Here is a 19,166-nt window from a genome sequence, read left to right on the forward strand (position 1 = left end):
CCAAAAGAACAGATGCAAACAAAAGTTCTCTGTTTGTTGGATGAAGAGACTTCCTTACACAGTTGTAATTTTCTCTTCAAGCTGTCACCATGGCTTCTTATTTTTTCTTGAAATGTCTTGTAACTGAAGGATAGAGATACTGCTCTTTTGCAAAACAGCCTTTTTGTGATTTTGATATCGGTGTCAAATCTGGGTAGTTCAAATTCCTTTCTATTGCTTTGTACAGTATATACTTGTTAAGGATTTAGTGCAACTATAAACATCTTCAGAACTCTCCATAGTAGGGATAAACTGTGAATTATGGACTTGTTTGAATGGGCTATTTCTTTAAGACAATCTGAACCCATATAGCTCTTCATAGAGATTTTATAAAGTAAATCAATGTCTGTCCATAAATTTAAATTGAGGAATTGCTTTGGTAATTGCATTGTTATGTGTCTTTTCCTGAGCAAATAATACTAAACATTTAGATGCTTGAAACAGTGTTGAGAGTACAACTTCCTGAAAAAATAGTTTTTGTGTTGTATATATTCCCTAGCCTGTGAATGTGTAAAATCAATAATCAGTGCTGATTTTAAGGCATTTTACATCTCTTCTTCAGGTTCTCTTCTCTCAAAACTGAAATCCTACTGCATCACAGTATAAATAGCTGTGCTGATGATATCTCTTACTTCAGTCTGTCCTCAATGGATGTGACAGCTGAAAGTGAGAATCATTGTGCACATTCCACAGCCAGGGAAACTGAGCAGACAAAGCTGGGCTGGCTCATTTCACTGACATGCTGGGGCACACCCAGCTCCCAGGGCAGTGGGCACAGCACCACCCTGGCAGAGTTCAAGGGTGTTTGGACAATGCTCTCAGTCACATGATGTGACTTTTGGGAATGTTCTGTACAGGGCTGAGAGTTGGACTCAGTGATCCCTGTGGTCCCTTCCAACTCAGCTGATTCTGTGAATCTGTGGGTTTGATGTCATGGTCAGGAATAGGTGCCAGGGCTCCCAAGTCAGGAAATCACAGGGCCTTTTTTTTTTTTAATTTTGAACAGGCTGGTATCCAAATGCAGGTTGTTAGATAATGGACCAGGCTCTGCTCACTGGTGCCAAAAATAGGACAAGAGGCAATAGGCACAAACTGATTCCCAGGAATTCCAGCTGCCCAGGAGGCAGAACTTTGCTGTGCAGTGCCCAGCCCTGAGCAGAGGGGGCAGAGGCTGTGCAGTGTCCCTGCCTGGGGACACTGCAGAGCTGTGAGCACACCCTGCTGTGCCCTGAGCTCTGGGCTGGCCCTGCTGGAGCAGGGAGGTGGCACCAGGGGAGCCCTGTGGCCCCTCAGCCTGACCCAGCCTGGGATTCAGTAATCTCTCTTGAAAAATCACATTCCTACACTTCACTAGCAACAGTTTACTACTTTCATCCCAAGGCCAAGGCCACCTCTTCACCTCCTGTTGGGTGGGGCAGGTGAGCACAGGAGGTTCCCTCCCAGGGCTCTGCACTGACTCACACAGCGCCTCAGCTCTGCAGGGTCCTGCTCTGCCCCACCTTACCCTGCAGAAGGCAGTGGAGCTGCAGGGTTTCCTGAAAGGCTCTTGACACGTCTTGTCATTGCCTGATTCGGGGTTCCTCAGTGTGTCACTGATGAAACAGCCATGACTTTTCATGTAGATTTTCATCTGGGTTCAGATATTTTTGTGAAATTCTTACACAATCATGGATGCTAACTTGCTCTCTTTTGGAACCTTTTGTAGCTTATCGTAATTAATATTCACTTACCATAAGTTGCAGAAGAATGTTTGTTCCTGGAGTGTTCAGTCAGTCAAGCAAGAAGATAGAAAAAAACACAACCCCTGGTAGCAGTGTTTGATGACACAATATTTAAAGGTATATGACAGATAATAAACCACCAGGGCTCACAAAAGCAACTTTTCAGTAATTTTCTAGAGGGGGTTGTTACACAAACAGAGGGGAAGGCAACTGGAATATGACAATTGGTATCATTTTATTTCTCCTTAGAACTCTAATACTGTAGGAATAATTTTAATATATTTCCTTGGATTGAAAGATGAGTGTGGGTTTTCACATTCCATAAGTGAATTTTGTTTAATGAAAACCATACAAGGTGTACTTCTATATGCTGACTTGAAATACCATTAAGCAGCTAACTTGATATTTTAAATATGCATGTGTTTATTTTCTCATGACATCACAGAAATCAGACTGGAAAGGACTTGAAACATTGCTAAGGAATTCAACAAAACCAGAATGAGAGACATTTATTTCATTAACAAGATTTACGAAGGAACTAATGAGCTCTCTCCTCCTTTCTACTGGATACTTATTGCTTCAGTAGGATTCGGAACACTTTCAGAATCCTCATGAAATGTAGCACAGGGCCCCTGACTGCGAGTGCTTACCTTGTTATTCCTGTCTTTCCTGACAGAATCACCTCACATTGCTGCTAAAGCCAGCAAGCATTCAGCATTTCCTGTTGTATTCTGGAGGCTTGAAAAGGAATGTATTCACATGGGAGCTCTCCAGAAATAGGGTCAAGATATACTGTTGGTGCAAATAACACTTTCCAAGGCTGCAAAGGTGGGATAGCTTTCAGATTACTCACATTATATTTGCAATAAATGAGTTTCTGCTCGTGAAATAAATGTAATAATATCAAGACCTAGAAAGGATGAAAAAGTAGATGTTTAATACCCTAAGTTCTCTTGAAGATTGGCATTGTGATGAAGCTGTGGGGTTTTTCTTTGCAGAAACTGAGTAACTGTCTCAAGAGCAGTTTCAGACCCCTCTGCGTGCTCAGGATGTCCAGCAGCACTGTCCTCTTCTTTTAAATGAAATAAACTTCTCTATCAGCAGTGTAAAGTGGTGAAAGATGAGCAAAAAGAGAGATCAGCTGAAGAAACAAATACCCCAAATGGGTTCCATTAGAATGATTCCAAGAGGAACTCTGAGAATGGTGGCTGTGCTGCTTGGAGGGGTGGGGTTGTGCCCAGGCAGCTTCAATGCTGCTTCACTTCACCCTGAGCTTGTATTAGTTAAGTTTAAAATTGTGTTCCCTGGCAAACCATAAAAGATTTCAAAAGTATTAGACACCCACTTTTGTGCTGGAATTTAATATGCAACTTTTTATTGGAAAATAATCGTCCTTGTCTGGCGAAATCCACCATGCAATATTTCTGTTAGTAGGCATAATGCAATAAAGACAGGGAGGGCTATTTATCACTACAAATTTTGAGGATTTCAGGATTCTTTTTATTATTTTAATATATTTCTTTGGTATTAAATCAGAAAAATGATAAATTACACCTGTCGAGGCTGTTTTTCCTTTTTCCCAGAAAATGATGTACAACCTAATTTCACTGGTCATTTTGGCTTTTAAAGATATGTATTTTTTCCTATTAAAAACTCTACCAATAGGGGTTTTTTTTAATAACAATACTGAAGTACTTTTTATTTCAAACATATGAAGTAGTTCATAACTACTTCCTGGCATTGCAAACTTTGGCCTTTTCCCATTATATCTAGGGTTTTTTAAAGGCTTTAAGTAGATATTACTTTGAAAGAAATAGTGTATTGTTAAGATGCTAGATCCAGTGGATCAATTTTCAGTATTTGAAATAGATTAAATTGTGTCACTTCTGAAAGGTTAAAGTAATAATTTATTTCATTTCAGTACTTTCCTGTACACCAATCAGCTTTTATACAGTCTCAGAAGTTGATATTTTTCTTTTTTTATGTGTATTACAATATTTTTCTAAAGGATAATGTAGAATTAAAAGCAAACCATCATTTCAGCAACTGCACTACATCACCAGAAAAAAAAAAAAAAAGAAAAAGCATAAGAATGTATCAACAAAGGCAACAAATTATTTGGGCTGGTATCAGGGTTTCCATTACTTTCACAATTATTCCAGGTTTGCGTATTTCGAAATATATTAGTCCAATTTGATTTCAAAGCCCAGTTATTTGAATTATAAATCATTATGTCCCTCCTAGCTGATCAGTTGTGAAATATCTTTGAATTCATTTACATAATGGAATATGTTAGTCATTCCTTTATGTTTGTGAAACCAAGTGCTCTCTCATACATGTTTAGTTCTTTCTGGTAATTAACTTTTCCACTCTATGTTTTTGTAGCAAATAGCTGCAGTTTTATTTTTATTTTGTATGGTAACATGGGGTAAAATAATTTTAGTCTCTCAAACATTCTCAGTCCCTGTGTTTGTTTACCTCATGATTAAAGACTGTGCCCTATAACTGGGGGGAACCAACTATGAAGTTTTGCAAAATAAAACCAGGTAATTCCATGTTGGACGTTATAGATTGACAGAGAAACAATCCTTAAACGAAATCAGGAGATTTTCCAATAGCTGGCAGCTATAAAACATATTCTTACAATGTTACCTGTTTCAGAAAGAGTTTAATCTACTTAAAATTAAAAGGAAAATTATTTATTCTTACAAAAGTTAGCAAAGTCTTTGGTCAGTGATGTGCAGGGATGGCACAGTGAAAGCTCTCAGGAAACCCCAGTGACAGCAGTGAGCGTGCTGGGTGTTTGTGAGTGTCTGTGAGCTCAGGATGTTCTGGGACACAGTGCCAAAGACCTTGCTGAAGTCAAAGTAATGAACGTCCACGGCTCTGTTTCAGCTTTGGTGAAGTCTTTGATGTGGCTTAGTATGGACGTGATGTATTTTTATCTCTTGTAACTGAAACAACTGAGATAAAAGTAATTTGGTTCATGTGTCTCTTTTGTGATTAGAATATATGCCATGAAACATAATTGCTTTAATGAATAACAGATTACAGTTTTTAATGATCTAAGGAATATCTGTATTGCATGTATTTCTAGATAAAATTCAGATTGGGTTTGCCCAAAATCCATCAGACCCTTTGCTGCCAGCAGCACAAAGTCCCTCTCCCTCTGGGGTTTGATGCAGCTCAGGGATTTGGGCAGACCCTTCAGCAGGTTAAGAAAGTCCTTGAGCACAGATTGTACTTTGAAGGCTCTGTAACTGAGCTGACCAGTGAGCAGCAGTAAGTTATTGAATGTATCTCCTTTGCTTTTAGAAAAATCTGGAAAGCCCTGTATTAGATCAGAGCAGTTCACGTTACAAAGCTGGGTATTTGGGACTGAGGAAATGGCAGGGCTTGGATTGCCACTGCAACTGTAAATATTGACATGACTATAGAGCAGTTTTAATTGCAGGATCCCAATTACTTCTCTGAGAGGATATTTAACTCTTTCAGTTCAGAAGATGTGTCATCCTCGCTTCAAGATAAGCTACTACTCACTATGATCTTTTTCCAGGGTGTTGTCTGAATTTGTAAGTCATTGTGACTTCACTTCGGGCATTTCTTTTAGGCCTTTTCTGTCATTTTTACTGTTGCTCTGGGGTGAGTGATCTGGTCTTTGCAGTATGCGTAAAGGTAAGGGGCTGGAATTAGGTCTGTGTTACAGATGGGTGTGTGAAGTGTGGAAACTGACCTGTAAAGCTCACACTAGCTCTGTACAACCAGTTTAACATGCAAAAGTCTCCTCCTAACTCCACTTGTTACTTAGCTTTCCAGAGTTTGCCCATGAAGACAGAAGGGAGAGAAGCCCTATATCCAAGAGCCCTTTGAAGAATGTAAATTAAATTACTACCCTGAATTAGTGTTGAGGGGAATGAACATGGGAGAAGCCTGCTACCCTCATTCGGGCCTAAAGATGAGTAGGTGAGGGCTGATCCTCGTGCAGATTGCCATTTCTAAAGAGTTGTCCACAGTTACTTGTTCGGGATCACAACAAAACAAAATCAAACCAGACTTCCAGGATACCTTTCAGCTGTTGATCTCCTTCCCTTCTCACAGCATCTTGTGTCTCCTAAACTCACATATTCTGAAATAAGTGAGGCAGTGTCACACATAATCCCAACACAGCCCAGTTTCATTTCCAGGGCAGCTTCATTCTTTATCCCAAATAGGTAGAGGCAGGAAAAACAGTACACGAACATAAAAGATTACCGTTTAAATATCATAAACTACACATGTGAAATAATCTATTTTATTATTGTAGTTATAAATTTACCATTTTCTAACTGTTGAATCTTGTTTTCTTATGTGAATATTCTTGTAGGGCAGCAAACAAATGCTGCAGGTTAACAGAGGAAATACCAGAAGGAGAAAGGTGTGAAATGTGAGCGTGAGCCAGTCTTAGACACAAGTAGTTTGAAATCAATGATTTGTGATCTCTGTAGCCCAGTAGAAATGTATCCTAGCTCAGATTTTTGTTCCTGTAGGTCCCATGAAGTTCCCACAATATGAGATTTCTCTGTGAAAGCCTCAGAGCCTGACCCTTCTGAACACGTGCAAAGATGAGGTCTTTGCTGGTTTGTTCTGGTTTCTTTTCCTGTAGATGAAGATGATGATGAGTTTGAGAATTTCCTGCTCCCCCTCACAGTTTGATTTAAGGTATCACTCAGATACTCAACAGTAGTTTTGAACAAGATGAAACAAAGGTGGGTTTATTTCTATTCTAGGGGAAGAAACAATGTGTGGGAAGAGCTGATAGTGGGGCAAGCATTCAGCAGCAAGCTTGGCACCTCTGCTGCCAGTCTCCCTGGACACCTGTGCATCTGTATGTGGGTGTCTATACCTGAATACATCTGTTTAATTGGGAATATAGACAGCAAATGTACAAAGGCTGTGAATACTATCCTAGATAAACTTTGTACAAAGATTTTCAAAGGCATTGGGATTTCTCCAGTGTTTTGCAGATCAGGGGACCCCATTTAAGACTCATTTATAATCAAAGAGACAGATTTTTCTTCAACGATAGCTTACCTGTTCCATATTCCCCTTTTCCATGCAAGTATCCTCTTTGTGTATATTAGCATATTTATTTGGGGGTATGAGAAGACATGTAACACACTTGATAAAACACTGCTGGTTTAAAGTATTTTTTTTTTCCAAACAAGAATTTATTATATAAATCAAGACTTTATTAAATGGCTGGGCATATATGTATAAATTGGAACGGGTCTTGAAGTATTGCACCCTTAAACTGAACAAAGTGATTAGGATAACTGATAGCTAAATAAGGTTTTTATGTGCCTGTGGGAGCCATATTAGGATTGATTTGACAAGGCAGTTCAGCTGTGGCAACAGTCATAATATCTAACACAACATTATGTTTTATTAGTAAAATCCTTAAGTGTAGCAAGCTGTTTGTGTCAAAACAACAGTATATTTTAGGGAAGAAAAAGACTTACTGGATACAAGGTGCATCATCAGGAATGATAATATATTGGAACACTCTTGCATTAAAGAGACCTTTTGCCATCACTGAATGAATAGTTAACTGCACATTGGAGTGCACACTTCAGCTAAACAGGGTAATTTTGAAGAAATCCTAACAGTAATTTTTAATTTGCTATTTTAAAATATGGTGGCAACTCTAATACTTCTTCATAATATTTATCTGCTTTTTTCACAAGGAAATAAACAGTTGTGCTGGAAGTATTCGGTAAATAATTGGCTGCAGTATGTGGCTGAGAGTACCAGAAGATGTGCAGTTCATAGTCATTGCTTGAATTAGGACAATATTTTTTTTTTATTGTACTGAAGGTTATTTAAACAATTACTTAATTCTGGTTTTCTCTTTGTTGTTGCTTTATGTATTTAATTGTAATCACTTTTCATGTATAAAATAAATTCAGTTCACCTGTCCTGTATTTACCTCTCCTATGTTCAAGTTATAAATCCTAAAAATTAGAACAAAGAGGTCATTTGGTGGCATAACCATTTCTGTAGGAAACTGGATTCCTTTTGTGTGAGGATTCAATTTATTAAAATAATTTTGCCATTGTCCTGTCTGGATTGCTTGAAACTGCCTTAGTAGAGAAATTTTAATGGAGTGCCAGTGATATATTCCTAAACTAGCAAGTTCTTAACGACCCTGGAAAGTGACTGCTTGATTACACTTTAACGGTATTTGCAAATAAAATCACAAGTAATTAAGGGGAAATCTCCAGGCTTTTGAGCAAGTTTGATGCATGATAACTGCCTGATTCAGCTTCATCTAGAGTAATGCTGTGTAGACAAGAGCTACTGAGATCAATAGCAACATAATGATAGTGGCAGAATTAAGTGAGTAACCTGAGAACTGTGTCTTCACAATGCATGCAGCTGCCACCAGCCAGGGCCACACAGTGCACTCCTGCTTCCGTCCTAAATGTTCATCAAAAGACGCCCTGCAGGAAAATGGAGTTAGATGCTCTTTATTGCTGATCGTGTCTCTTGCCACATTTATCAGGGAAATTGGATTAGCAGTTGGCAGCTGCAGGTAGACAAGGTTCTGCAGTGATTAAATATGCAGCTTGGCTGCATTTGTTGTGACAGACCTTTAGTAAATTCTACTGTAAGCACCATCTGTCTAATTTGTATAAAGAAAACTTGGTGCTTTAAGCTACTGATAAAGAACTAAATGCTTTATCATAAACAAAACTTTTGCTCTAAATTATCTTAAACACAATTTATTAGGTTAAAGCTATTTTTTCTATCATAATAAATAAATAATACATGCAAAAGTGCTTTCAGGTACTTCATTTTGCAAGTACTGAAAACAAAAACAGTTCAGTTCTTCAATAAAATGTTTGATATTGCAATCCACAGGGAGATGACACTGTTAAAATATCACTATGAAAATGTTCCAGGACTGCCAAATTCATTTAATTTGTGGGCTTTACTAGGACTTTCTAACTGGCTAGGATTTTTTTTAGGTTTTTAGTATTTCTGCAATACACCACTGAAAAACAGTTGTAACAAGAGAGATCTTTCCGTTAAATATACATTTGTAATCATTATATCTGCATACTAAGCATATGGTTAGGTTTCTTTTCCAGGGATATCAAATGTAATTGAAGATGGCTGAAGTCATTATGTGTGTTGCTTTCCTTTTTTCTTTTTCCTTTTTTTTTTGTTTTGTTTTGTTTTGCTACTTTCTTCTTCATGTTTTTCTATTAATAGGAAAAATTTCCAGTATTAAAACAGTGCCTCATTTTCTCCTAAGAATGTCAAGATTTCTCCTGACAATGTGGGTAAGGTGTCTAGTGCCTGGGCAGTTAAAATCTCAGTAGTACTTTGTTTATAGTTGTGACATCATCAGATTTGCTACAAATGCATGGAAAAGGGATCTGAAGAAAAAGCAGTTAAATAGCAACATGCTATCTTTAGCTGGTTTGTAGAAACTCCATGCTGTTAAATTATTTAAAATCGTTGATTTTCAGCTTGCACACATTAAAAGTTTTCACACTAAGTGCCAAATGTTGCAAACAGCACTTTAACAGAATGATTTTGCTTTGATCCCTGTAGCAGTTCCTGAATAATTTATCACAGGTTATTGCCTTAATTCTGGAGAGGGATAGAGCAATAAAGGCAGATGAAAACACTCCAGTTGAAACACCTTGGGGCCTGCTCATTCCTCTGACACGGCTCTTTTGTTGGAACTATTTAGAGGTTATTAAGATGTGTCTCCAGAATTAAGAGTATGCTGTAAGGATGAAGACAGCCATCTTAATTCTAAAGACAAAGCACAATGACCCTTCACCTTTTTTTTCCTTTGTTGTTATTATATAGTAGAATTATGAGGGTAATATTATAGCTGCACCCAGTAGTGCCACTATAGTTAAGGGTCTGTCAGACTTTCCATTATCAGCCCTGTTTTGGGGGTGGTGGGTGTGAGCAGACTCGTGTGTTTTAGATGGCCTCAGTCATACACTTGGCACATGTTGGCAAGTCAGAGGGGCTTTTCTGGGAATATTTACATCTCCAGCTCCTTGCTTTTTTTTCTCTTGAAAAAAAATCATTGAAAAATGGGCTTCAGGACTCTGAAACCAAATACCTGAGTTTGTTTTTAAAATGGCTTTGTTATAATTAAATCTTAAGGAAACCTGTCACTGATATTCAGGGAAGGATATTCTGAAACTGAAATCTGCACAAAATTGCCTCATTAGTGAGAAGAGGACTATATAAACCCCCAAAATGCTGACAAGCTCATTTTGCTGTGTTTCCTGTACTTGCTGTTCTTTCCTCCTCCTCTCACTCTTTGGCCACTGCTGGTGGTGCCATTTGCTGTCCTGCTGCCCCAGGAAGGGCTGGGATGCAGCTGGGAAAGAAGCAGCAGCCTCAGGTATTCCTGCCATCACTGTGAAGTTTGCAGGGCACTCCGGATCCCACGGGATGGCACACAAAATGCAGATGTAAAAGTATGTAATCTTGTTTGTCATTAATACATTTTATGCACATAAGTGCTATTTGATTACTTACAGTGGACTAAAACTAGATTCTCTTGGGATTCTAGGAGATTGGGGGGTAGCTTCTTACTGAATGTGATGTAAGCAAATATGGAATCTAGGGTGATTTTTGCTCCTATTAGAGTTTAAGGTATTTTGTACCAGTGACTTAAATGTATCAGGATTCATCTTGGGATTCTGGAGGCTATTCTGTGGGCTGTTCATCTGGTGCTGGCTGTGGCAGTGCGATCTTACACAGCTGAGTTCTGATGGATCCTATCTGAATCACTGCTTTACTGGGATTTTACAGAACAAGAATATTAAATCTAAATCTTAGATCTTGCAGATTGAGGTCATTTATTAAGAAGTGTGGTTATGGGCTTTTTAATAAAAATATCTCAATTTAATAGTAGAAAACAAAAAAATGTGGTTTATGTAGTAGTTGTTGTTCTTTCACTGGAATTTGCGGTGTCTGAAGCTGCCTGGTGTTTGTGTAGGTTCACAACCTGTGAACCTGTGACTGCAGTTCAAAAAAGTTGGGCATCTACTTTTATTCATAGTTTTTAAAGTCTCACAGCCAAACTGTTTCTTAAATAGATTTGCAAAAGAGCATTTTTTTAAACTATTTTTTGTGGAGACAGAATAAACCTGGTGGTGGCCTGTGGGTTGGGCTGTCCTATTCCAGCCCACGTCCCACAAAGCCACACAAGAGGAGCTCTTTGTCCCCAGCAGTGCCCAAACAAAAGCAAGTTCCTGTCTTGCCAGGGGCCATGGTGACTCGCCTTCTCCCTTGCCCCAGCCTTGCTCTGTGCAGCCTCTCCTTTTTTGTGGCTGGCATGGGCAAGGGAACCAAAATCAGAGTGGATTATTTCCACTTGCTGCATCCACGGCTGCCTTCAGAGAGATGTATAAAGTATTGCTGTCAAGTTCTTTAATTCTTGATGTTTTGGCCACCATGGCTGCTGAGCAGTGATTTTCTGTGCAGACAAAGCAGCGCACCAAGTATGAAAATACAGATGACTATAAAGTTACAATTTTATATTGCATCTTCTCAGTATTGAACACTTCCTCTCTAGTGATTTCAGAGTCCCATTAAAGTTAATGAGAGTGGAGACCTCTGAGCATCTTTGTGAGTTCAGGCCATTTCAATGCACAACAGAAGGAAATGCAAATATTAAAATACTCCCAGCAACCTCAGTAGTCTTTGGTAAAGACTACCAAAGAGTCCTGGGATAAAGCTATGTCTGTGCCACCCAGGTCAGCCAGGATGATGAGTCTATATATGAAAAGTAGAAATTAGCCCTGGTCTGAGCTCACATGGAGCAGTTTACAAGGCACCAGCCATAATTTGTTCTTTTATGTGATCAAGTAAAATGAATATGTGACTCTTATCTTTTGTATTTGTCAACACTATAAATATTGCAGTGGTAGCACCAAATAGTACATTACTGAAAATCCTGGGTTTAAAGAGGGAACTCCTTACTTTTTGCCATGGTTCTATGATTGCATTTTTCCCAGACTCTGTAGAACTGTGACCTTTTTTTTTTTTTTTGTAAAAAGAAAAGAAATACAATCCCACCTGCAATTTAGAGAAGAATACTTATGTGTGAGTAAATCAAAAAGTCGGTTTATGTTGTTAAAATATCTTTCATTCACTGGTGTTTCTTATTGATGTCTATTAATTATCCTGAAAACATCCCTGTGGTAGGGGCTAATTATCTGCATACAGTGTGGTCTGCATGGGAGCAGGTAAGAGTCTACAGCCACACTTCAGTCATCAGAGGGGAAAAAATGCATCTCAGAACTAATGTTAACACAGGCAGAGATTTGCATCATTTCCTGTAAACTGAAAACTCATTTTTTGAAGAAAATTTACTTGGAAAATTACTTAATAAAAACCCCAAGAAAACAACAAAAGATACGTTAAAATAACAGTACAATGAGAGTCTCAATGCAGCCTTAATTGGAGCTTCTTATGAGTATCAGTTAGTCTTACACCATTCAAAATATTACAAGCTTAAATTAACATTTTATTGTTATTATCCCTTTAAATATATTAATACAGGAAGCACTTTTAAACGTTAATACATAGTATTCATATATAATGTTTTAATTTGCATTATTCATTGTGAGAGCATATTGAATAATCCAAAGCATTTCCTACACATTTTCCTTATGTCAGCACTAGAAAACTTGTGGAAATCTTTTCTTATCCGAGGATCTTTGTGTTTTTTCTGAAGAAAAAAAAGTAAATTAGAAAAAAAAAGGCAGATTTGAGCAAGACATTTAAGTTAATGAATCAAAATCAGATATGTGCCCATTATTGGCTGATTATTGCTCCATCTGCTCAGAGCTAACGTGAAAATCAATTAGGGAGTCTCGTCCCGCTGGCAGCGGCGCTGGGCACGGAGCCCCCCCGGCCCCGAGGGGACGGGGCCAGCGCTGGAGCCACGAGCGGGGCACGGTCCCCGTGTCACATTGTCCCTGTGTCGCACTGTCCCTGTGTGACACTGTCCCTGTGTCACATTGTCCCCGTGTCGCACTGTCCCTGTGTGACACTGTCCCTGTGTCACATTGTCCCCGTGTCGCACTGTCCCTGTGTGACACTGTCCCTGTGTCACATTGTCCCCGTGTCGCACTGTCCCTGTGTGACACTGTCCCTGTGTCACATTGTCCCCGTGTCGCACTGTCCCTGTGTGACACTGTCCCTGTGTCACATTGTCCCCGTGTCGCACTGTCCCTGTGTGACACTGTCCCTGTGTCACATTGTCCCCGTGTCGCACTGTCCCTGTGTGACACTGTCCCTGTGTCACATTGTCCCCGTGTCGCACTGTCCCTGTGTGACACTGTCCCTGTGTCACATTGTCCCCGTGTCGCACTGTCCCTGTGTGACACTGTCCCTGTGTCACATTGTCCCCGTGTCGCACTGTCCCTGTGTGACACTGTCCCTGTGTCACATTGTCCCCGTGTCGCACTGTCCCTGTGTGACACTGTCCCTGTGTCACATTGTCCCCGTGTCGCACTGTCCCTGTGTGACACTGTCCCTGTGTCACATTGTCCCCGTGTCGCACTGTCCCTGTGTGACACTGTCCCTGTGTCACATTGTCCCCGTGTCGCACTGTCCCTGTGTGACACTGTCCCTGTGTCACATTGTCCCCGTGTCGCACTGTCCCTGTGTGACACTGTCCCTGTGTCACATTGTCCCCGTGTCGCACTGTCCCTGTGTGACACTGTCCCTGTGTCACATTGTCCCCGTGTCGCACTGTCCCTGTGTGACACTGTCCCTGTGTCACATTGTCCCCGTGTCGCACTGTCCCTGTGTGACACTGTCCCTGTGTCACATTGTCCCCGTGTCGCACTGTCCCTGTGTGACACTGTCCCTGTGTCACATTGTCCCCGTGTCGCACTGTCCCTGTGTGACACTGTCCCTGTGTCACATTGTCCCCGTGTCGCACTGTCCCTGTGTGACACTGTCCCTGTGTCACATTGTCCCCGTGTCGCACTGTCCCTGTGTGACACTGTCCCTGTGTCACATTGTCCCCGTGTCGCACTGTCCCTGTGTGACACTGTCCCTGTGTCACATTGTCCCCGTGTCGCACTGTCCCTGTGTGACACTGTCCCTGTGTCACATTGTCCCCGTGTCGCACTGTCCCTGTGTGACACTGTCCCTGTGTGACACTGTCCCCGTGTCACACTGTCTCTGTGTCACACTGTCCCCGTGTCACACTGTCCCCCTGTCACACTGTCCTCGTGTGTCACTGTCCCTGTGTCACACTGTCTCTGTGTCACACTGTCCTCGTGTCACACTGTCCCCGTGTCACACTGTCTCTGTGTCACACTGTCTCTGTGTCACACTGTCCCCGTGTCGCACTGTCTCTGTGTCACATTGTCCCTGTGTCACACTGTCCCCATGTCACACTGTCTCTGTGTCACACTTGCTCATTTCACACTGTCCCCGTGTCACACTGTGCTCATTTCACACTGTCCCTGTGTCACACTGTCCCCGTGTCACACTCTCCCCGTGTCACACTCTCCCCGTGTTGCAGTGTCCCCCTGTCACACTGTCCCCGTGTCACACTGTCCCCGTGTCACACTGTGCTCATTTCACACTGTCCCTGTGTCACACTGTCTCTGTGTCACACTGTCTCTGTGTCGCACTGTCCCCGTGTCACACCACCAGCCTAGAGCATATCCAGGGCGACTCCTTCCCTTTGTGCATCCCTCGTGTTGTCCTAGAAAGAAAAAAACCTCCAAACCCGTGTCTTTAATTCAAACACAATGTACCTACATTTGGTTTAACATCAAAAGTGCTTAAAAAATACCATGCAAGTGCTATCTGGGGAGATTTCTTTCTCTGGTATGAATCATGTCTTTAATTTAGTCAGCTACTTTCTATTTATGTCAAGCCTATTAATATCACAACACCTGCAGTTGTCTTGATCCGGAAGAAAATGGACTTTTGCAAACAAAATCAAAACCTTTACATTGTAGTTTTCTTCAAAAAGTAATGATAATGAACTCTGCTTGTTTTAAATATTGTGTACATTTTTAAACTAGCACATACAATATTGCCCCTGGGTATTTTCTTAACCCTACAGGAAAATGCTTTGTATTTTTATAAATACAGTAGCTGTAGCTCTTTCTCAGGCACACAGTCATGTTGGAAATAAACTGCTGAAATACATAGTGAGAGATTATGAAAATACTTGATTTATAATTTAGATCTCACAAAACTATGAAAATTAATTATGTGTTTGTTTTATGGCCAAAAACCAAAAACCATTTAAGAACAATTACATGATCTGCAAGAAACCAAGCTTTAAAAAATATTTATATTTTAAGTCAATCATGAAACTCTACTCTTCACTAATAATCTTCTTGGTTAAGAAAGGAAAATGCATCAATATCAAATCACAAGCAGGAAATTATCTTTTCAGGACTGCCAGGCTGTACAGGACCCCCTGATGATCTGAGCCCCTGCCATCCCTGGGTGCTGGGGAGTAGGATCCTGATGGCCACTCAGAAAATCCCTGTTTAAGACCCTTACAAGCCTGCAGGGATTTTGTCTGTGCAGGCTCAGAAGTAAGAAAATCCAAAACAGAAAGCAGTGTCATCTTTATTTCTCCTAAAATGAGTGGAAGGCATCCCTTATTTTCAGTTTTAGAAGACTGGAGGGGGAAGAAAAACCACAACAAAAACAACAACAAACCACCCAGCTCCTGAGGCCAGACTGTGAATTAGCATCTCATTTTCTAGTGCGCACCACTGGGTACATTTAACTTCATTAGTACTATTTGTGCTTGTGTTACCCTAAAACTTCATAAAATCAGGAACATGTGTAAAAGCAGATCAGTGCTGTTTCCATTCCAGATTGGTTTGACTTTGTTTTGCCTTATGTACCATGAGTATCATGCTCCTGTGCAGAACTGCAAACCTCCAGCTGTGGGAGGAGTAACAGCATCTTACCTCTGCTCCTCTGGAAAGAAAGAGATGCACCCATGGAGATGGCTTTCTATGGAAGGCTTCAGGATATACAATCCTCAGGACCCTTTCTTGATTTTTAAAAATTAATTTATTCCTTCCACTTCATGGATTAAGTTCATTTCAAGTAAATAAAAACAGCATCCAATTTTTGGATTTCAGTATTCTGTATTCTCAGTAAAAATACGTGGACATGTAGCTTTGTCTGGAATTCAAGGCTCAGGCCCTTCCCAGTTTCTTTACCCTTGCACAGGTTCGAAATGTTTTTCTTCCTCCCCTTCAGCTGTAAAGGAGAAGTGGATGCTTCTGTTCAGCGGATTTCTCCTCATTCAGACTACTCCAGGTGCATCCAGGTATTGATCCCAAGCATTACAGCACAATGAGCTGCTATGATCACAACTCTTATTTGCTGTAGTTAAAACAAAAAAGATAAATGGGAAAAGAAGGGAGGGTCAGGTGCCAGTTTTATTGTATCAAGTTTAAATATCCTTTGATATTAGCATGTTTATTTTTTAGTTTTAAATATATCATCAGAAAATGGGTTTGATAGCAAAGAAAAACTGTTTTACAAAGAGTTGTTATTCTGTTATGTTTGAAGCCCCAGTATTTCAATACTGAAAATGGAAAACACAGAATATTATAAAAAATAATGTCTGTTTACTTACATTTGTTCAATTGATAAACAATACAAAGAAGCAAGAGATAAAAGATTAAGCTTTTAATATATCTTAAGATAATGTTTATTCTATACTGAGTACTATCAGAAAAAGTAGCTTATAAATCATTGTTAGAAGAATGTCTTGATAAACTTTTCAAGAGATTGTAGGAAATACTTTGGGTCTAAGGCCTGTCTGTAAGAAAACACATGACACTGGGTAATCTCTCACCTGATCACAGTGTTTAGGATTTAAGCTTTGTCCAGTAGATGGCAAAAATGAGCAGAAATAATTTCTTTGAAGATCTTTTGGTCCAAGGAAGAGGGAGGGAAGGCAGGGCACTATTGTATTTTAACACCAGGATGGAGTTGTCGGGCTCCTGGTTCAGAGGAGCATTGCAGGTACACCAGGACTGTGCTGGGCTGCCAAACAGGACTGCTCTGTAGCAGGCTTGCTTATACTAATTGAGTTTCTCCAGCAAATCAGGCTCCTTGGAAAAAGGCCAAAGGCTTTTCATAATTGTATTGACAAGAAAATGAATATGATAAATGGTGTTCATTCAGCTGAGACAAGATTTATAGTTTTCCTCTGGCAAGGGATGAAGAGAAAATATTTATAATAATAGTAAAATTTGTTTTTAAGTTGTGTTAGGTGATCTCTCAAAAGACTTCATTAAAATATTTCCAAATATTTTAAGCAGCTTCAGGTGTTAAGTGTAGCATCTTCCCAAGTATCCAGTAAAGAACAAAAAAAATCAAAAAACCACACAAACTAACCAAACCAAGAAAACCAACCCCCTGGATATGAAAGTCATTTATTCTTCCTGAAATATTGATATGTCAAGCTGTCAATGATGACTGCAGTACCACAGCTTGGGAAAGTTTATTTGTCTTTTGTATTCAGAACTTGTGGGCTCTGTAGTTGGTCAGGTCTGAATGAGCAGGTGTGGCCTTGGCAAACCCTCACTACCCACAGGTAGACAGGCAAAACCTGGTTTTCCCTAACAGTGGTGATTCTCCTCAGGTAATTTAGTCTATTCCAGGCTGCCTGGTAAGATGTTGAGTGTTTAAACTGTTTTTCCATACTAGTACCAAAATGCAGTCTAAGGTCCTTAGTTTGGAGTCAGATACATCCATGAAAATTCAGTTGTGAGTTCAGGGAAATGTTTTGTTCTTTTCACTTAGTGTTTCTTACAGTTAGGTGGGAACCCAGAGCAGTTCTTTCCTGTGTTCCTCCCAGCTGATGCTCGGGTTTAAGGATTTCTGTTCTCTCTAAAGGAAAGAGGTTGCAATAAGAAAATGGGTTGGAAGAATGAAATCATTAGCTTTACTCAGAGCTGCAGTCAGCTCAATCACACCTGATGTCTGTGGGTGAGTGCATGAAGCTGCCTATAGAAAATACCTGTGTGGACAGACACAGACACTGAGCTCACAGAAAACTGACCTGCCAGGGACAGGGTTCATCTTGTGCACGTTTAAAAGTTGCAGTTGAGCTGGATGCTGGGCTGGCTGATCTTGTGCTGCTCCAATGGTGGATTACTTGGACAAGCAGGACAATCTTTTCACCAGACTAACAGTGTTACATGTTTGTCCAAATTCATATAATATTTTTTTAAGCAAATAAAATCATGAACAGCAGTAAGAAGGCTTCTTCAACATTATTCTGATTTTGAAGAACTAAATTTTTTAGTTGTGTGTTTTAACTCTTCAGGATTAGATACAAGCTTGAAAGAGCAAACTGCTGCAGAGACTGAAGTTTCCTAATCACAAGAAGAGAATGCATTTCTCATGAGGCAGTAATCTCTTTGTAATCGCAGTTATTGCCCACTTACAGGGACTTAAACCTCAGTATTGTTTTTTGCAGCCTGAATTCCTTTGAGCTTGAACTGACTGCTCAGGTTAAGTTCATGCCTTAGCCAGATTCCTTGAAGCTTGTGGTTAGAAACACTTAAAAATAATACTCTGCTTAAAACCAATTTATTCAATCTTATTAGATTTATAAAAGAAGCAATAAATTGCCAAAGCCTTTCTGTTGACCCTGACTTTTATAAAATTTGACTGTAGTTTCCAGTCTTTGCTGGTCAATGAATATGGACTCAATGCTTCAAGTTTCTGAATTAAGATGTATCCTGGATGTATCAGCAGCCTTTGCTGCTGGCTTACATTTTGCTTGGAGGGTTTGGCTGTCAATTTATACTCTTGCCATGAAATCTGAAAAGGTGATTGCTTTCTGTCCCATGAAGTTCCACAGTGAGGCTGTGCAGCATGGCAGCCTCCCCGTGCAGTGCCATGGGTGTGCTCAGAAGGCTGAGGAATGGGGATGACTTAGCAGAATTAGTAACACAGCTCAGTTCTGTAGCTTCCCTGGCATCTGCTGCATTTGGAGAATTGACCATCCTCTCTTAAGAGTGAGCTGTATTGGAAGTCTACCTCGGTAAAAATGTAGCTGCCATTAGTGAGCTTTTAGAGGTATGAGATGATGTGGGTCATCTGTGCCCTTTGAGAGTATCTTGGGTAGGTGAGATTTGAATTTAAATCCCAGTTTATTACTGGACAGCTCTCCATGTTGTGTTTAACTCATTTGTTTGATTCAAAATGTGAGGAACTCCATAAAGGAGAGAGAAGCAAATTCTAAAGTACATTTCTCATGTCAGCCTCTTCCCCTCTATAGCTCAGCTGCAGAGCCTGAGGCAGATGGCTGCAGGATGCAGCAGTGTGGGACTGCTTCAGGCAGCAGCAGCCCATCCATCT

The 19,166-nt window shown here is 40.2% G+C and overlaps 1 protein-coding gene across 3 annotated transcripts in view; it reads left to right on the plus strand.

Annotated features, from left to right (window-relative positions):
• Nucleotides 1–19,166, plus strand: part of LOC120497685 (kazal-type serine protease inhibitor domain-containing protein 1-like) — a 119,279-nt gene that overhangs the window by 66,991 nt on the left and 33,122 nt on the right. The window lies entirely within an intron of this gene.

Source organism: Passer montanus, unplaced genomic scaffold (assembly GCF_014805655.1).
Source record: "Passer montanus isolate IOZ18808 unplaced genomic scaffold, ASM1480565v1 scaffold133, whole genome shotgun sequence".
NCBI classification, from domain to species: domain Eukaryota; kingdom Metazoa; phylum Chordata; class Aves; order Passeriformes; family Passeridae; genus Passer; species Passer montanus.